Source organism: Asparagus officinalis, chromosome 7 (genome assembly GCF_001876935.1).
Source record: "Asparagus officinalis chromosome 7, Aspof.V1, whole genome shotgun sequence".
Taxonomy (NCBI): domain Eukaryota; kingdom Viridiplantae; phylum Streptophyta; class Magnoliopsida; order Asparagales; family Asparagaceae; genus Asparagus; species Asparagus officinalis.
The window spans coordinates 3,463,470-3,484,249 of NC_033800.1; the positions used below are offsets into that span (position 1 = coordinate 3,463,470).

Genomic DNA, 20,780 nt, shown 5'->3' on the forward strand with positions numbered 1-20,780 from the left:
TAAGTCAGTATTTTCTAAAGAAGTTAGTGTCTCTTCTCAAGGCTTGTATTAAGAAGATATATAGATATGACATCTTTCTATCCGTAGACTATTTCCCCTAATGAGAGAGCTGAAGTTCAGCAACTGAAGGCTTTTTTGTTATCTTCCCTATCCAAACCGTCAAGTGTTCCTGATGTAGCCTTGTGATCTTTCCTCGCTTCAGACTCCTTCACAGTTAAGTCCCTTTGTGATACAATTAATGGTGATGGTATCTTGTTCAAGAGCTATAATTTTATTTAGAACTTCACCATTCCAATGAAGATAAAAAATTTCTTATGGATTCTATCTAAAAGGAAGTTTCAAACAAAGAATAATTCGATTAAAAAAGAATGGATACGGGATCCATAATGCTCTCCATGTTCATCTCACTCTGAATCATATGACCATTCTTCTTTACTTGTGTTTATACAAAGGAATAAGTAGTTTTCCAATTTGTATGTGGACCTTGAAGCCACATTACTTTTATGTTAATATCTTCTATATAAGGAGTTTTTCTTTCGTAATCAATGATCGTATTAATTTCCATAAGCATATATTATCTTCTGTGTTATACGCACACCTAAGAGCCTACATTAGTCTCAATGTTATTCTATAGGTATATTATATTCTATCTTGTTAAACCTTTTTCCTTTCCTATTTATTGATAGGTGCATAAATATTCAGTAGAAAGCTAGCACTTTGTTCTTGATTGTATTTTGATTAAATTGTTGTTTTCTGTTTTGATGGGCTGTGTGTTTGCGAAGAACGTGAATCACGTCAAGCACACACCTGGATACGAGGATCCTACTCTTCTTACTTCCGAGACTGCTTGTACATGTCTGTACTGACTCTCTGACTCATTCATTTGGTTTCAACCTTGAAAACATTGAATACAGTAATCTATCATAGTAATTCTCAATCGAGATTAACTCCCTTTTAACAAGAAATACAATAATCTAGCAATATACTTCTTTTAGGCCTTTAAATTTGGTGATGGAGATTAAGGATGAATTCTCTATTTGATACACTGTCATCAAGTTCTAATGTAAGCTTTGGCTTAGATTGACCGGAAGTACTAAGACTTTGTATGTGCATTCATGTGCCTAACTGGTGCATGTTTAGATAAAGATCATAGGTACATAATGATATATGCAAATCTATGCATACATCCCCACACACGCGCGCACACACGTGACTGCGCAGGCACATTTCTACACATATCTATTAGCACTCAAAAAATTTCTATATCTAGATTGGCCTCTTATTTGTGCATGTTCACATTATTTTTACCTGAATGCAGTTACTGTAAGTGAGGTAGAGGCGTTATATGAGCTATTTAAAAAATTAAGCCACGCCATAATCAAAGATGGGCTTATCCATAAGGTATTTTATTCACCATAAATTATGAGTATTAATGTTATCCAAAAGATTGTGTTTCATATGTTATAAATCATCTTCTATAAGCAGGAGGAATTCCAACTTGCCCTCTTCAAGAATTGCAATAAGAGGAATCTATTTACAGACATGGTTAGTATTCATTCATCTTTTATTTTGTATTTTATCTTAGGCTAAATATCATAAAGCCCCCTTAACTTTGGATGATTATTAGAAAACCCTCCTTAACTTTGAAAATATCAGAAAAACCCCCTAAAGTTTAGGGGATATGAGAAACCCCCCTTAACTCTGAGATTTTATCAAAAAAATCCCCCTAATTAGGGGATTTTGTGATAAAATCTGAAAGTTAAAGGGGGTTTTGTGATAGTCCTGATACTTAAGGGGGATTTTTCTGATATTTTGGAAGTTAAGGGGGGTTTTCTGATATTTGATGATCTCACCTATATGTATGTTGAAATCATTTACAATTAGTTAGTAATTTTAGTATCTTCGCATTTAGAGCAACAAGCAATGTTTGTCAAAGAAGGATAAGGGCATCACAACAATTTTATCGAAGGAGTATAAAGTAGAGTAACTTATGCAAAAAGTACATATGTTGATCGATAGAGGAGAGGAACTGGCAATAGTACTGTTTGAACTTATCAAAAAGCCAACATCCCTAAAATTTTACAAAGATCCCATAAAAAGAAAACAATCTTATAAACACTACTCTTTTAAGTTTGAAAGTGTTGTTGCTCATAATAATATGAAAGTTATAATTATGATATACATGTTTTACTTACTGTCGTGGCATTTCCCCAATTTAAGGATTTCAATATCTTGTAATTGCTTGCAGGTATTTGACTTGTTTGATGTCAAAAGGCAATGGTGTTATTGATTTTGGGGAATTTGTTCGATCTTTAAGCATCTTCCACCCTGATACAGCACAAACGGAAAAAATTTCATGTATGAGCTGTCATCATTTACGACATGTGCATATAATTGATGTTTATAGTGATATACAATGTCTTCAAAGTTTAGTGTTGGGAGTAATGCAAACTTTTAAGGATGTTTAAATACTACGATAAGCTGTTTATTAGATAGTTCCAAAATTTTCTGCCTTTTCTTCATGATGATCTTGTTGAGTATTTCAACTAGCTTCTAAGGTTCGTTTTTTTCTTATTCTTTTTTTGTAGTTGCATTTAGACTGTATGACTTAAGGCGCACCGGCTATAATGAAGGTGTCGAGGTAGAATCTTAATTTTCTACTTTGTGATTTTCTTCTATTTTTTGCAATCACTAAAGATTGTTCTTATGTCGGCTGTTCAAATGGTAAATTTTTAATGCCTCAAAAATTTTTGATTCTAAGCATATGTGACTATAATTTCCTTATTTTTGGACTTTTTTTGACAGATCAATCAAATTGAATTTGTTCTTCAAATTCTTTTCTGTACAGGAATATCAAACCAAACAATTTTCTAATGGGATTGGGTAGATGAGCAAATCAGATGATTATAGTTTTTCTTGTTGTTTCCAAGCTTCCCTGGTAAGGTCTAAAAACTAGAACAAATAATCAGAAATATGAAAAAATTAACGAAACAAAAGTTACCACCTCTATTGAGGTAAGATCTAATTCACATAATGAAGTTGAGAGCCTTGACGACATCTTATCATACTTTTCTTGTTGACATATTATCTTTAAGCATTATACCGTGAATATCCTACATAATTTGCATTCAATTTCCACTACTGCCATTCACTATGGTTTGACGACAAACTTGTTTATTCATAACTTAAAAGAATATTCTGTGACCTTTTTATTCACAAGGATAAGCTATTCTGGTAACTCATAATGTTCATGTTGATGAGGAATTTTATGCTGATGGCAAGTTTAGATATCCGTAATTCTCAAGCAAGATGTTGAATGATGTTGAATCTTAATCTACATGATTTCTATTTGAATTTGTGTTTGATTAGACCATATTGAAGTATCACCAATCACAAATTGTTAGCACTCCTCCACGACCTCTTGTAAGTCTTGCATATATAGGCTTATTAATTTCTTGCAGATAGGTTTTTATTTGTTTTGATTTCTTTTTCTCTATCATAGCAACATCTTGTTCTTTTTTTTATCTTCTATATAGGGTTCTAGAGCAGGACCTAGCTCTGGGTTGGCACCAATTCTTGGTAATGTTAATAGGCAATCTGATAGTTGATTTTGCTAACTGTTCCTTTGAGAGTCTGCTGTTAAGTTTGTTACATTTATTTATGTCCTAGAATACATCCTGTTTCACTTTTTTTTTATTAAAAAAATTTCCTCCTTCATGCTTGATCCAATACATGTTTTATTTATTTCCTGACCAAGTGCTTTTGTACCACTCAATTATTGTGTTTCATTAACATGGTTATTTGTTCTTAGACCTAACATAGATAAAACGTGTTTATAATATCTTCATTTTTATTAACTACTACCAAAAATACATTTCCCAGAGTAACACTTACTAAATTTCGTACTTAAAAACTTTAATTTAGGTGGTAAGAAGGAAGAACAAGTGGTTGGTTAGCAGACCATTCTCGTCGCCGTGCATCGAGACAATCCGTAAAAGCAGGCAGCTTACTAAAAAACATGAGTAGCAAATGATTCAAAAGAGGTTTTGGTGAATCAATAGTTCTATATGTTACTGTTTTTAGTCTGTGATAAGTCAGCTTCAGTGGATCTATGCGACATCTGAATTTCATTCTAATAAGAAACTTATTGGAGCTCAATCTGAAGTGAACTTACGGGAAATATCAATGAAATCTGATCCATATCTGTAAAGACAATTCTTTTTAGTTATAGTCTCATGGTTTTTTGTCTGTTGTTTCATCTGTAATTGTTTTTATCAAATTATGATTCTTTGGTTCTTTGCCTTCTCAAAAATTCTTGCTCTATACTATCTTCGCAATTTTTAGAATCTTGCAATTTACTTTGATTCGATGAATTTCATAGACATGTAATCAGAAAATCTCACGCTTGTAATAGGTATAAGTAGCTTACCACTAGAAAGAAATTTAGAACCATTAAATCTCAAAATATCCAATGATAAAGAGAGATATTTATAGTATCTCTACTATTTATTGCATGACTATTAATTATTTTGAGGAGATAGAAATAAGTAGGACTAAAGAAAAAAATTGATGCTACTATTTTAGTAGCATTTATATTGGATGATTATGATTAAATAGGTTTTCTATTGTCATCTGTATATAGGTAGCATTGGTTGATTGAAACTCAATATTGTATATCAAATAAAATTCTTTTATAAAATTATTCATTCTTTACTATTGTTAAGGATGCAAACAATCCATTATCACCCAGTTGATACGTAAATGTAATTTTATTATTCCATCCTTTTCAATTTTTTAATTCTATTCATATATTTGATACATGGTTTAAATTAAATAAATCTTAATGAAATGAATCAATAATAAAATAATAAATTTTAAAAAATTACCACGTGCATTGCACATGCAATCTAACTAGTATAGATAAAAAAAATCTCCGAAAGGACAGAGTTTAACTATAAGTCCACAACTATCCACAATGAAAAAGAGTAAGAAAAATACATCATAGTTAAGAAGGCCACATATAGCTAAAAAAAAGACTGAATCAAATAACTATCTAAAACTAATTGAAACTGAAGAACTAATAGGACACAGTGATCACACCTCAAAATACTATTGATCCTACGAAGAAAGAACAATTACGCAAACACAGGGGAGTGAGAGCTCCAACAAGCATGTAAAATAAATGAATTGTGCGCGTGTGAGTGTATGTGTCAGGTATAAAGAAAAGATGAAATCTCAATTAAACATGATAAAATAAACTGCTAATTGCAGATATCAAAATAAAGTCTATCACAAGGCACACAAGCACATTATTATTATTTTAGATATTATTTGAATTAGAAAAAATATATTTTTATGTACATAAATCGGGTTCCCGTAAACTATCCCAGGAATACGACTTCAAGTCAAGTGTTGGCAATATTTTAAATATCGGTTACCGAGGATTTATCGGACGATCAAAATTATCGAATAGCGGATATCGGGGATATATCAGGGATAAGTAGTATCTATCGGAGTGACATTACCGGATGGAGATATATATAACATAATATTCTAAAAAATAATTTACATACTTAATAAAAGACAAACATACTAAAATGTAAATAATTAGGATCACTAACTAATGGTATAAACTCGGGTTGGATCGGGTTTAAAGCGCATTGAATAGGTGTCTGTTGCTTGAAATCAAAAGTCAAACTAAAGGGTAATAATTTTGATTATTTGGGCTGACAATATCTCCTGATAACTCGCTTTATCACTGCATTATTGGTGATAAATATCCAAAAATGATAACCGATTTAGAATTGTACTTATCATAGTGGAAGGCCCCAAAACTGATAAATCACAGATAATATCAATTTATCGACCGATATTTAAAACATTGTGTGTTGGCCCTTGGTCCTTATATATGACTCAGGATATCAAGAATGCGCATGAGCCTATTTAAATATACTTTATATTATACACCCAATTTCCCTTTATTAAACCCCACATTTACTTTTTATTTTTAGTGACTATACATGAAATGTTGTTCATTAACCATAGAGTTATCGTGGAACGACTTCATAAAACTATAAAAAATAACAGTTACTCAAAACATGTCCAATTCAAGATGGATGCATCGTCTAGTTAATGTTGTTATGGTGTTTATTTTTTCGTCAAAATACAATTTAAACTCAAGCAATTGACAAGTCTACTTTGACATACTATGCTACAGTTTCCTTAGTGACCAGAGACAATCAAGACCGATAACTCAGCCGACAGTACGAGACGACGCCCCTCAGTGTCGACTCAAAAGGCGATGTTAGTCAATACAAAAGGCGATGCTAGTCAACCTCCTTCCATTAAAAAACCCATCGCGAGTCCACTCGTCTGCTTGTAAGGCGGTTACAAAGTCGGCTCAAAGGGCGTTACTTCTCGGTGAAGCTAAAGAACTATTTTAGTCTCGAGCCCCTATTTCTATGACAATGTGTCAACCTCGCATTTAATGCTTAGCAGGTACCATCATGACTCTAGCCCAAAATGGTCTTCATGACTCATCGGATCACGTGGGCCCTACCATGCTGCCAATCTTTTCCTATTTAATACCGAAGCGATCTTCCCTCCACTCATTTGTTGACACCTATAAAACAAGTGTCGACGTGGCCGTCAGCCTACACTTCGCCATCGCCTTTCTGCTCTCGTTGAAGTGACCAATTTACCCTTGCCTCCTTAGTATAAATACATGTACTATTCTAACATTTAGAGGATTCACAAATTTGATCCTCGAACGTGCATACTGCGCAATTATAAGAACACATAGTTATTCATTTACCTCATTCAAGTCATCAGCTAACTTAATTATCGGAGGAATCACGGGGGAATCAAACCCCATCCTCTTATGTATTTTCTATTCGTGCAGATCCTTCAGATACCTAACTCAAAGAGCTAAAAATAAAGTCAGAGAAAGAAGTAGACCCTCTTCAATACTGATCAAATTGGTCCTAGCTTGGATCAAATTAACAGTGTGATCATATTAACCATCAATAGTTTGGAGCCCACTGTGGGGCCTCTTTCCTTTTTTGAGAAAAAAATACCAGATTCTGAGTAAGGGTCTGACTGGTCTCACCCTGTAGAACATCGCCAGAGCTATGTTACCCAAGCCTAACTTAAGAAAATAGCTCACAAGCTCTCCCGGTCATTTAAAGAGCAACTTGTCATCCTAACGGACGTACTTCGCTCCCTCTACCTTCTAGAGACCGACGACCAGAAGCTCATCCTTCTGGAGCACAATGAGATGCCCCACCGTGGGCTCCTCGCAACACTCCCAAATAATCAAGCCCTCTGCCTCATCGTACACAATATCACCATTCTTATCACGAAGCCACTGATGAGAGTCCAGGCCCAAATTATTTTGCGAAGCACGCCAAGGGGGTAGTCTTCAAGACACCCCATCCTCATACTTCTCTGGTTCCTTCAACTACCATAGGAGCCTCCGAATACGACTAAGTGTACAGACCGGTTGCCGATGAAATCGGGGGTAACACCCCTCTTTCAGATGACCTTATGAATACGCCATGTGAGAAATTCAAGATACCTCACGTGAAAAAATATACGGGTGAGGGAGACCCCTCTGAGCATGTTCAAAATTATTATGATGTAAAGAGAATGCTCCAAATATCGGAAGCTATCATCTATCGATGCTTCCCCATCACTCTTTCAGGGAGTGTCAAACTCTGGTGGAATGCCCTTGAAATAAAAATCCATCAGTATCTTTCAACAACTCAGCCGGAAATTCATTCATCATTTTCTGGCTGACACCAAGCAAAAGCTCCCCCTGTGTATTGATTCAAATAAGGTAGGGGCCTGAAAATAGCCTTCGAGCCTATTTCAAGAGATTCCGCCTTCGAGCCTATTTCAAGAGATTCCAGGCGAAGAGACTAGAAGTTAATGACCCAGGGAGCACAATCGCAATGTCTGCACTCGTTTCCGGCTTGCAGAGCAATGAGTTAGCCGACTCGCTCACTAAGAAGCTAGTCGCTAACTATGAGCAATTAATGGCCAAGGCCCATGGGTATATGGATATGGAAGATGCCCGTGCTTATAAGGCGTCGGCTAAAACCACATAGAACTATGCGGCCACAACTTTGGCGACACCGTCTATCTTAGCCACCCCGTCGACTTCAGTAATTCCTCTAGTGGTGACACCAACACTAGAGTCGGCCCAAAACCCTCCTGTAAAGTAGGAGTGGTCAAGAAACCCCTCAACGGTCGACCCTCGTCCTAATCGGTCTAGCAAGAGGGACCAGCAGAAGAATCCAGTGCCTAAGGTAGGTCTCATCATCTTTGATACCTCTCTTACCAATGCTCTCTCTCTCTGGTTCAAAAGGAGGGATACCTCAAAGAGCTTTCCCCTAAGATGAGGTCGAATCTTAAAAATAGAGACACCAGGTAATTCTGTCGTTATCATTAGGATCACGGTCATCTTACCAATGATTGCCTAATCCTTAATAGGGATATAGAGGACTTGATAGAGAGAGGATACTTGAAGAATCTTGCCTCACGAAAGGATCATAGGGAAGCTGCTCCAACTAGAGACGAGATCCCACTTATGATCACCTCATCATCAACCACAGAGAGACAGCTGACCCCTAGAAGCTAGCCACAAAGGGATCATCAATATCCAACAACATCCAGAAGAAATATGCCAAAAGGGCGTTGCAAGTCAACCAGAACCCTAAGAAGACGAAGACAGAGGAACCCATATCATTTGGAGATGCCGACTTGCAGGGCGTTGAGATGCCTCATGATGATCCTAGTGTCATATCCACAACAATTGATGGCTATCAGGTTAAACGGAACATGGTCGACACAGGGAGTTCAGTGGACGTCCTGTATGTCAGTGCCTTCAATCAGATGGGTATTGACAAATCCCGACTGTAGACACTAAAAAGTACTAAGGAATAAAGCAATGTTGAACCTCTCTACAAGCATGATGAGGCTCGTCATCATGATGAACCTCATTTCAGCCAACGAATCCCGTCATGATGATGAACGTCATTGAAGACGAAGTCCATCAGCGGACGAACCTCGTCAAACAGCACCTCACCTTTCAAAATATGAACTTCGTCACTGAAGATGAAGTTCGCCCAGAAACGAAGTTCGTTATTAAAGATGAAGTTCGCTCAGAAATAAAGTTCGTCATTGAAGATGAAGTTCGCCCACAAACGAAGTTCGTCATTGAAGACGAAGTTCGCCAGAAACAAAGTTCACCGTTGCCGTTATTAACGAACCTCATCTGTCACCATTTTCAGAGGCTATATTTAGGGAGGGTTAATGACCAATAACTCACTTATTTAAGGAGAATTAATGACCACTAACTTGCCTATTTGAGGAGAGTTAATGACCACTAACTCACTCATTTAAATAGGAGTTAATGACCATTAACTCCCTCATTATAAGGAGAGTTAAAGCTCATTATCTCACTCCATAATGGTCCTAAGCCTATAAATAGGCATGATTAATATGAAAGGAGAGGAGGAGATTAAGAGACTAGTTAAAAAGCCTATCTCTCCTCCACTCTCATGAATCTTCATAGATCATCAACTAATCATTTGGCCTGAGTGTTGAAGCTCATAACAAGCATGACGAGAGTCATTACAATGACGGACATCATCTCAAACAACAAAGCTTGTCGTTGGAAACTAGATTTGAAGCGCATCAATGAAGACGAAGCTCATCAGTGAAGACGAAACTCGTCAGACTTACCTCATAAGACGAACATCGTTGTATATTGAGGCTCGTCTAATCTGACGAACCTTGCCGTGTAGCGAGACTTATTGTCTATAAAAGATCTAGCTATAATGGCTCAGAAGACCTAGTCAGCCACGTAGGATAAATTTTAGTAGCACGTTACGCCCCATTAACCAACATGAGCTAAATTATAGGAGGCAGTTACGCCCTCTACCCACAATTTTAGCACATCGGTTACGTGCTGAAACTCTATAAATAGCCGCAAGCAGCTATAAAGAGAGAACTTTTGGACTTTAGAGGAGTTATTGGCTATCACATGAAGAGAGATTCACGTCTATATTCTCGTGACCTAAGCCACCATCAGAATCTTTGTGATCTTATTCTGATCGTCAACAAGAAGCAATCTCAGCTTGAGCATCGAGAGAAGCATCCTTTTGCCACCAAGAACCCATGTTAAACAAGGAGGAGCTGAATTAATCTTTTCTTCATTTGTAATCAAGAGAGAGTGTGAGTGATTATAAGGGTTTCGTACCAAGTGATCGAATACAGTTTTCTTAAAATAAGAGAATCAATACCAGTCAATTTTTTAACCCTACACCGAATTCTTTCCTGTAGGGGATCTCTAGTAGGATTCACTGGCCATGCACTTTTTCTAGAAGGAATGATAACTCTCTCACTAATGGTTAAGGAATACCCTAAGCAAACTACTCTCCAAGTTTAATTTTTGGTGATGGATTTAAAGTCAGCCCACAATGTCATTTTAGGTCAAACTGCTCTCCCTCTCTTGCAAGCCATTCCTTCCACTTACCAACAGATGATCAAATTCCCAACTCCAAATAGAGTTGGGGTAGCCAGAAGCAATTAACGAGACGCTAGGTCATGTTACCTGCTCTCGATCAAGGGTAAGAGAGTGCAAGGTACCATGCCTATTGGGAAAGTCTACCTTCAATTAGAAAAAAATAATGGAGCAGCCGAGGACAACACCAGTGGAAGAACTTCAATAGATCCCTATTGACCGAGAAGGATTAAAGACGGTCAAGATTGGGTCTAGTCTAGTCGAGCCCTAGAGAGGGGCTCTGATAGAGTTCCTACAAGCGAACACTAATGTACTTGCTTGGGGACCCAAAGATATGCAGGAGTTCCGCCCGAAGTGATATGCCATGAGCTGGCTATCAACAGGCATACCAAGCCTGTTCAATAGAAGAAAAGACATTTCGACCCAGAACGCCAGAAGGCGGCGACCGACGAAGTCAAGAGGCTTCTTAAAGACGGCTTTATCCGAGAAGTTCAATACTCGGAGTAGTTAGCTAATGTTGTTCTGGTGAAGAAAGCGCTGAACAAATGGAGGATGTGCATGGACTTCACTGACCTTAACAAAGTTTGTCCTAAGGACATCTACCTCCTGCCTCGAATCGACCAATTAGTCGATGAAAGTGAAGGACATGAACTGCTCAGCTTCATGGATGCCTTCTCCGGCTATAATCAAATCCTCATGGCTGAACATGATCAGGAGAAGGCTTCCTTCATTACCGATTTGGAAACTTATTATTACAAGATGATGCCATTCGGATTGAAGAATGCAGGAGCCACATATCAAAGACTTGTTGCTAAGGTCTTCAAATAATAGATCGACCATAATTTGGAGGCCTATGTGGATGACTTGTAGGTGAAGTTGAAACAAGCATCCGCCCATATTTCAGACCTGGACGAGACCTTCTCCACCCTCCGGCACTACCGAATAAAACTCAATCTGGCTAAGTATGCCTTTGGAGTGCAATCAAAAAAATTCCTAGGGTTCATGATCACCCAAAGAGGTATAGAGATCAACCCTGAGAAGATAGACGTCATAGAACGACTGCCTGAGTCGTGCACCTTGAAAGACATTCAGAAGTTAAATGGAAAGATTGCTGCTCTAGGCCGATTCCTTTCCAAATCTGCTAAGAGGAGCCTCCCATTCTTCAAGACTCTAGGGGGGGAGCAAGAACTTGTAGGAGAGCCTGACTTGGATGACTGAATGTAGCGAAACGTTTTAAGATCTCAAAGTTTATTTGAGTACTAAGCCACTGCTAAGCCAACCTATAGGAGGGGAGACATTGTTCTTATACATGATTGTCTCCTTCGAAGTAGTCAACTTTGTTCTTTTTCAGGAAGAAGAGAATATTTAGAAGTCCGTCTACTATATGAGCCAGATCCTCAGAGCGGGCAAGCTCAATTACCTCCTTATAGAGAAAGCTACATTACCCTCATTATTACCGCAAGAAGACTCTGTCCTTACTTCCAGTCCCATGCCATTATTATCAGGACGAGCCTACCTTTGAAGAAAGCTCTGGACAACCCCACAATATCAGGGAGGATGGTTACCTGGGCAGTTGAACTCAGTGAACATGACATCTAATTTGAGCCTAGGACAACAATCAAAACTCAAGCTTTGGCGGACTTCTTGATTGAATCGACTTCCCAAAATGATGAGCCAGATGTACTCTTGTCATCTTGTCAGCCAACACTTCCGACATTACCAACAGCACAAGAACCTATCACACTGATCCGTCATACCCTAGAGCATGATTCACCCAAATATGCCTCATGGTGGCTATTGAAAGTGGACGGATCTTCTGGAGAAGCCGACAGCGGAGCAAGAGTGGTCTTGCGAAGCCCTGACGGATCGACGCATAAATACTCCATTTCTTTTGACTTCTCAGCCTCAAACAATGAAGCCGAGTGTGAAGCTCTTCTTGCTAGGCTTTGCACGACACAAGCATTAAAGGTCAAACGCCTCTACATTCTAGCTGACTCACAATTGGTCGTCCATCAAGTCAATGGACGATATGCAGCTAAAGATTCAAGGATGGACTTATATCTTAAAGATGCCAATGAGCTTTTCACTAGCTTTCTGGAGTTCAAGATAACCCAAGTCCCTCGCACTCTCACGCCCTCTCTAAGCTCGGATCAACAAACTCAAGAATCAGCTCAGGGCCTGTCTATACCTACACCCTGAAGTAACCTAGTATTTCTAAGCTGCTAGAGGCTGTCATGGAGACAGAAGTGCCTGCACTTCCTTGTTGGATGAATCCCATAGTCCTTTACCTAACACAAGGCATTTTATCTGAAAATCCAGTCGAAGCCAAGCACCTGCATAGGAATTCTCACCATTACCTTATGATTGACGACCAGCTTTACCGAACATCTTATACTAGCAGCGGCATAGGACCTAATTTTCGATGCCTTTGATCGCCAGAAGTCAACTATGTACTTAGAGAAATTCATGAAGGTACTTGTGGAAATCATCTTAGGGCCCGAACCATCGTGTAGAAAGTCATGCGCCAGGGATATTATTGGCCAACTATACTAGCCGAGTCGAGGCAACTTGTTTCTCATTGCCAAAAGTGTCAACTCCTTTTGTCCATTCCTCGAGCAACAACGACTGAGTTGACTTCTATTTTAAGTCCTATACCCTTCGCCTAATGGGGCTTGGATCTGCTAGGGCCTCTCCCCAGCTTTAGGACAGAGTAAGTTCCTTATTATGGTGATTGACTACTTCACCAAATGGATCGAAGCCGAACCATTAGCCAAGATTGGTGAGAGCAACGTTATAAGTTTTGTAACTGACAACGGCACCCTGTTCGTCAGTTGAGGCTTCCGCAACTTTTGCAAGGAATATAACATTCACCTTAAATTCTCCTTCGTCACTCATCCAAAATCCTATGGAATTGCGGAGACTGCCAACAAATGCATCCTCCAAGCCTATGGAATTGCGGTTGAAGAGGAATATAACATTCACCTTAAATTCTCCTTCGTCACTCATCCAAAATCCTATGGAATTGCGGAGGCTGCCAACAAATGCATCCTCCAAGCCTTAAAGAAGAAGGTGGATGCTGCAGTAGGAAATTAGGTTGAAGAGCTGCCTAGTATCCTCTGGTCGTATCGCACGACCCATAAGAATTCAACCGGGGAAACTCCATTTAAGCTAGTATATGGTGTGGAAGAAGTCACTCCTGTCAAAATAGGTATGTCGACCATTCGACTATAACACTTTGACGAAGACGTGAACTCAGTAGGACTTCGAGTCAGCCTTAACCTCCTAGAAGAAACTCGAGAGAAAGCGCTCCGAACCCAGGTCGTCAATCAGCAATGAATCGCTCACTACTAGAATAGCAAGATCCGACCAAGGAGATTCCATGCTAGCGATCTCGTCTGCCGTAAAGCTGCCTTCGACAAAGACACTCGACGAGGCAAGCTAGCTCCCAACTGGGAAGGCTCTTACATAGTTTTGTAAGAACTTCGAATCGGCACCTATCGACTAAGGGCCCCAGATGAAAGAGTCATTCATCATCCCTGGAACGTCGAGCACTTGCGACGTTACTTTTAATAATCTCACTATGTTATTTCTAACAACTCTGTAGATTTTGTTTGAAAGTATTAACGGAATTTTTATTGAAATAGACTCAATTGCTATCTTGCACTCTTGTCGTGTTTAAACTATGCAGAATTAAAAGCTCTTGGTACCTTTTTAGGAATAAACCCAAGGCACTCACCATATAGTCGACTCCCACAGTCACCTCTCAACCATCTTGGTTATCTTAAAGACCTAGGTATCTACGTAAAACCTAGGCACTCAACCTAAGGGCTATCATTTTCTTATGTCGCCTCCAGGGTGGCCCTCTGTAGGGAGAAAAACCTAATCGACTTCAGTAAGTCCTAGGCACAGCCTCAGGGTTGTAAAAGATCTAGTCAACTTCAGTAAGTTCTAGGCATTCGACCCCAGGGTTGAATTTAAAGTCCTTGGTATTTTTTTAGGAATAAACCCAAGGCATTAACCATATGGCCAACTCTAACAGTCGTCTCTCAACCATTATGGGGATCTCGAAGACTCAAGCGTCTACGTAAGACTTGGGCACCCAACCTTAGGGTTATAATTCCACTTAAAAGTCCTTAGTGTTGCCCAGAATAAACTTTAAGATATGAAGTTTGACTGCTAATTTTCTCTCGACAAAGAGATTTAAGCACTACAACTTGGCAAAACCTTGTCAACTAAAGACCCGACCACTTAGCAAAAGTATGGTGCAAAGAAAGCCAATCGTCTCGAACCCCAAACATATGGGTCGACACAACATGGTTGACTCACTGCTGTGCCAACACTCGACTCTCTCAGTCAGAACAGCCTGCAATTTGACAAAAGCAAGGTTGTAACAGTAAAACTAGTGTGTGGTGACGTCATCCACATCGCTTTTGAAGTGACTTTTCAGTTCTTATTCAAAGCACCCACGTCTGTCCAAAATTGTTTCTTATTAGTATATTTCACTCAGACCCGGCTAAACACGACTCCAAGTGAAAATGGCCAACTGTTATAGTATTCCCATTTTTGTCAAAATACAATTTAAACTCAAGTAGTTGATAAGTCTACTTTGACACACTACGCTACAGTTTGCTTAGCGACCAGAGACAATCAAGGCCAACAACTCAGCCGACAAGATGAGATGACACCCCTCAGTTTCAACTCGAAAGGCAGTGTTAGTCGACACGAAAGGTGGTGCTAGTCGACCTCCTTCCATTGAAAACCCGTCGCGAGTCCATTCATCCACTTGTAAGGCGATTACAAAGTCGGCTCAAAGGTCGTTACTTCTCGGTGAATCTAAAGAACTATTTTAGTCTCGAGCCCCTATTTCCTTGATAATGTGTCAACATCACTTTTAATGCTTAGCGGGCACCATCATGACTCTAGCCCAAATGGTCTTCATGACTCATCGGATTACGTGGGCCCTGTCATGCTACCAATCTTTTACCATTTAATGCCAAAGCGACCTTCCCTCCACTTGCTGGATGACACCTGTAAAGCAAGTGCCGACGTGACCGCCAACCCACACTTCGCCACCACCCTCCCGCTCTCGGTTGAAGTGACCAATCTGCCCTTGCCTCCTTACTATAAATACATGTACTATTCTAACATTTAGAGGATTCACAAATCTGATGCTCGAACACACATACTGCACAATTACAAGAACACACAATTCTTCATTTACCACATTCAAGTCATCAGCTAACTTGATTGTTGGAGGAATCACGGGGGAATCAAACCCCATCCTTTTACGTATTTTCTATTCGTGTAGATCCTTCAGATACCTAACTCAAAGAACTAGATATAAAGTCTGAGAAGGAAGCATTCCCTCTTCAATATTGAACAAACCGATCCTAGCCTGGATCAAACTGACTGTGTGATCATATTAGCCATCAAGAAATGCTATTTTAATAATTGAAATAATCAAGAGAAAATCCTCACATTAGGATGTCGATGTCGAGGGTGTAGTCATGCTATGATAGCATGCTTGTGAATCATATTTTGAAGGAAGTTGTCTTCATGCACAGTCGATCCTATTAATGTCACTAGCAACATAGCATCATGCGATCAAACACATCATCAAATCATATATCCTCACTTATCTAAACAAAAGGGAAGAAAATAAATACATAACATAATTATTTAGTGCCAGAATAGGTCAAACGAGTTTAGTTTGATAGCCTAAAGATCCAGAAATCGGATTTGGTGAGTAAAAATTTAGTAATTTGAGTTATAGATCCAAATGAGTCTGGTATCTTGTTATTGGAACCCGACCGATTCGGGTTTGAGTTCAAAATCCGACACAAATGAAATTTTCTGTAAAATTAAAGGCCTTGGAATACGAACCAAAGACTAAGGATGTAGCATGCGAGTCATCTAACAACCATGCCAAAGGTTTTTTTCATGGAAGTTTGCCTTTAGTATGTATAAATATATCTACTGAGAATTAAGGATAACTAAAAGACTGCTAAAGATAATTGGAAATCTGGACTTGCTATCAGAAAAAGATTAATTTAGCCAAAATTCAAAAAATAAATGGAAAAATTATAGCTATATTCAAAAAGAAAACTTTATGTTAGATAAATTTTATTGAAACAAATTTTTGTTAGAAACATCTTGGAAAAACTAAAAAAAAGGTTGTTTGTTTAGTTTAGTAACCAAAAATTCTGCAGCAGTACCTAAGAAAAGTCAGTTTCTTATTCAAATAATACTAATATTTAAGAAAGGTATAATATAAAGGACGTCGGATACATCTCTAGAAAAATATACATGTACTAGAGTTTCTTAATAAAAATATATACCAGAAAGTGAAAAATACTACCCATAGGCTACGAAGTATAGGTTTACCTTAACAGTATGCCTTCATAAATCCAACTAAGTTTGCATAATAAAGTATTTAGATCATAAAAAATACTTATTAAGTGAATGGGAATAAAGTAAATGAATTATTTAAAACTATAGTATCATGAGAAAAATTGAAAGAAATTGGAATTCTATTTATGTCTAAAAGTAAAAATCGTATGCCACCACGAACACTAATAGTATATTGAAAATAGGGGTCAATAATTGTAAGCATTTAATCCATATCTAAGATAAAGAAATAAGAATTCGAGCAAGAAGTCTGAAATCCTGGCATGAAATCACTAACAAACAGAATCCTACACTTTACCCCCAACAAGTTTCATGGCTTGCAACAATTTCAAGGTAGCAATAGATAGTGACACATGCAAGTTAAAAAATATCTTTTGTTCTAATCTACTGTTAACATAAAAGTTAAAAGAGGAAAAAGAGAATATTATGCTTGCTGGTTGATTGAAACCGAAGAAAAAAATGGAGAAAAACTCCAAGCCCAAATCTTTCCTCCTCCTCAAGCTCTTGACGTCGCCCCCCTTTTTTTTCCCCCTCTAATGTTTTACCATAAATGAGATATGTGAGAGGGATTGAGTGAGATTAAAAAGGAAAATGTGCTGAAATATTCCAAGGAATAGAGGGACAGTGGGTAAGTGGTTAAGATTTGAATATTGGCTAATGGGCTGTGGGCTAACTAGAGGGACCATATTTTCAAGGCTTTAAACAGCTACAAGGCTTCTACTAAAACAAATTTACAAAAAGTAGCCCATACGAAACTCATCATCTCCCAGTCCTTACACAATGCATCTCAAAATGGAAAGCAAAACACTGACGTTGGCGATTTTAGCAGTAAACACCATTTATCCGATTAAAATTTTTCTATCTTTTCCTTTTGGGTTTCTAGCTTTGACAAAGGAAGAAAATGCTACAAAAATTTAGGGATATTGAGGGACATTTTCAAGTCAAAATGGCTTCCATCTTGGTTTATATTGCTGTGATTTGGGTCAGTGAGGTATATACAAAAGGAAAGTAAATAGAATTCTCAAAATGCAAAATCCAATTGCTGCAGTTGGAAAGGGTGCAATTTAACTATCTTTGTAAATAGAATTCTCAAAATGCAAAAAGAGAACAATGAAATCATTAACAACACCCTCTACTGGCTCATACATCACCAATGCAGCAATACTCATGCCACTAAGCTTGAAAGAAACATTTCATGGTAAATGATATTTTTAACTCAAAATAAATTGAGAGAAACAATAAATGCCTCAATCGTTGTTTTGTTCTAGACCTGAGGTGCATACAAATAACTGGCAGTAATTTCTCAACCATCATCTATATAAATGGTTTCCAGCTTAAAAAGCCCACCAAATAGATTCCAGTTTCTCCTCTTCCTTATTGGGCTTTGAGTTAGGCTATGTCTTGTTAGGCTTTGCCTTAAGGGCCGCTTTTTTCACAACGACCTCTTGAGGTTTAACGAACTCCGGGCCTTAGCTCGGCTTTGAACAGTAGCAATCTGAGTTGTTGGTTCATCATCGTCGTTATCAGCCTTTTGAGAAACTACAGTTGAAATTTGAGAGCCTAATTTTTCAAAAGAGAAGCCACCAGCAGAAGAGCTCAAGTCCTTAGCTTTTGTTAAAATGTTGTTTAATGCAAATCCTGCTGCTTCTGCCTTTGCTTTAGCTTCATTGGCGGGAGTCGCAGCTTCTGCTTCTTTATTTGTCAGTTTTCACTCCTTTTTTGAGCTTTTTAGCAGCCTCTGTTGCTTTTGCTATAGCGCATGCTTACGCTTTTCTTCTTCCATCCTCAGGTATCGCACTGTGAGCAAGGATGAAAGATAAAACATGAATTTAGAAATATTGATTAGTTTGTTTTGTTCTCTACTATGTGACAAAAGGTCCATGATGTGGAATCTCCATTCAATGATAATAAAAAGCTAATAATAAGCTCATATCTAACTGTTCGGTAAATCACGAATGAGTTGGCTTATAAGTCTTGTTTAAAAAAAAAGTTAAGATTTCTGAACATTTTAAAAACTAACTTATAAACTCATATAAGTAAGCTAGGTTTGACCAAGTAATTGATCATTCTACCCATGCAATTTTTATAAGAATTTTATCATAAAAGCCAAAAGTCATTAAAAGCCCTCATGACTTTAAGCTCCGAAAAATAACGCATCCCAAGCGCCCAAGTCCGTTTTATTTTCTTTAACGCATCCCAAGCACCCTAAGTCCGTTTTATTTTCTACCGCTTCTATTATTGCATCTGCATCTTTTAATCTAGTTAATAAACTTTTTAGGCCACTTGTTTTGGTTTCTTAAAAAAAAGGTAAGGAGTCCATAACTCTATAGAATTTATAGAACTACTATCCACATTCTCTATTCTAATTATCCAATGGTGTAAAGCCGTAATCGCAAGTGTAAACTAATAAGCTTGAGAGTCATGGTTAGTAGCACCAGATTGCATTTTCCTTTGGCTCATGAGCTAGTTTACTCTAAAACATAGATAAGATCCAAGTAACTAGTGAAAAAAAAAAAGAGTCATTGTCCTGTAGGAAGAAACTAAGGAACTACTATTTCCTCATATATGTATACTTAAATCAACAAAAGATAGTGACGCAAAGTCCACAAGTTTTACTGAGCCAAAGATCCAAAATAGATGTTGCAACATATTGTTACTACTTGTGCAAGCAAGCCGGATGATGATTAATCTATCGTGCATATACCAAAGCCGAAATATTTCTCCAAACTAAAGCTTATCATGCAATGCGCGTGCGCACAAACAAAAAGTTCGATAAATCACCTGAAAAGCTCGGCTACAGATTTTGAGGGGCTTGTCGAAAACTTCAATAACCTTTAAGAAGGAAAAATGACTGCAAATTCAGAATGTATCCAACAGGATAGACACCTACGTACTCCTAGACCTCGTAACATATAACAAATTAACAACGGACGTTGCAAAATTTCAACAATAATTATAGGATTTGTGCGGCACTACTAACATTGTACGCATCCTTTAACTTGCCTGATAATATAGTGTAGAACTTTTCTAACAATTATATATGACGTTAATTTTTTCCGTACGAGGTGGTGTTGGAGTTGTAACTTAAAACTTGGGTTTGTAGAGGAAAAGAGGAAAACTTTAGTCCCATATTGGAAAAGAGATGGGAAGATAGGCTCTTTATAAGCCTACGTTTTGTAACGGTTAAGAGAATTAAAATTTGAAACGGTAATATTCATGAGATTTAAATCAGAATCAATACGGAAAATAGTTTTTATGAGAATTAAAATCTGTAATTAAAATAAATTAATTACAGATTTATGAGTAACAGATGTTTTAAGCCTATAAAAGGACCTAAATCTGAAGAGTTTGAGACAGTGTAAAAAACACAACGTATTCTCTCTTCTTCTCTGTCATTCCTCTTCATATTACTGTTGTTATATTTTTGTTGGTTCCCTGAAAGTCACGAAGAATTCACAAAGCCTTCTTGAAGCTCGTGCTGACGAGAAGGATGTCGCCTGACCGAGGGTCGTTGTATCTCCGGGGACTTTTGCCGCGTAGCCCTGTACGAGAGGGGGCAATTAGTTTCTTGGGACAGTGCTTGCACGCCTCGACCATCAGGCTATATTCTAAACTCAGTTTAATTTTATATCTATTTTGAATCATTATCTAATTCTGTTAAAACTGCATTTTGTGCTAATTATACTCTAAACAACTTATTTTCCCAACAGGTGAAACTCTAAAGCGGTCTACCTTGTTTCCGGCATGCCACTTTCGTACGTATCGGAGGAAACATCGGCTGCCAGTTTCGCAATCTGAGACTTGGCCACCTCCTACAACAACAAATCAAATCAAATCAAATTCA

The 20,780-nt window shown here is 37.9% G+C and overlaps 1 pseudogene; it reads left to right on the forward strand.

Annotated features, from left to right (window-relative positions):
* Positions 229–4,158, forward strand: LOC109850656 (annotated as a pseudogene).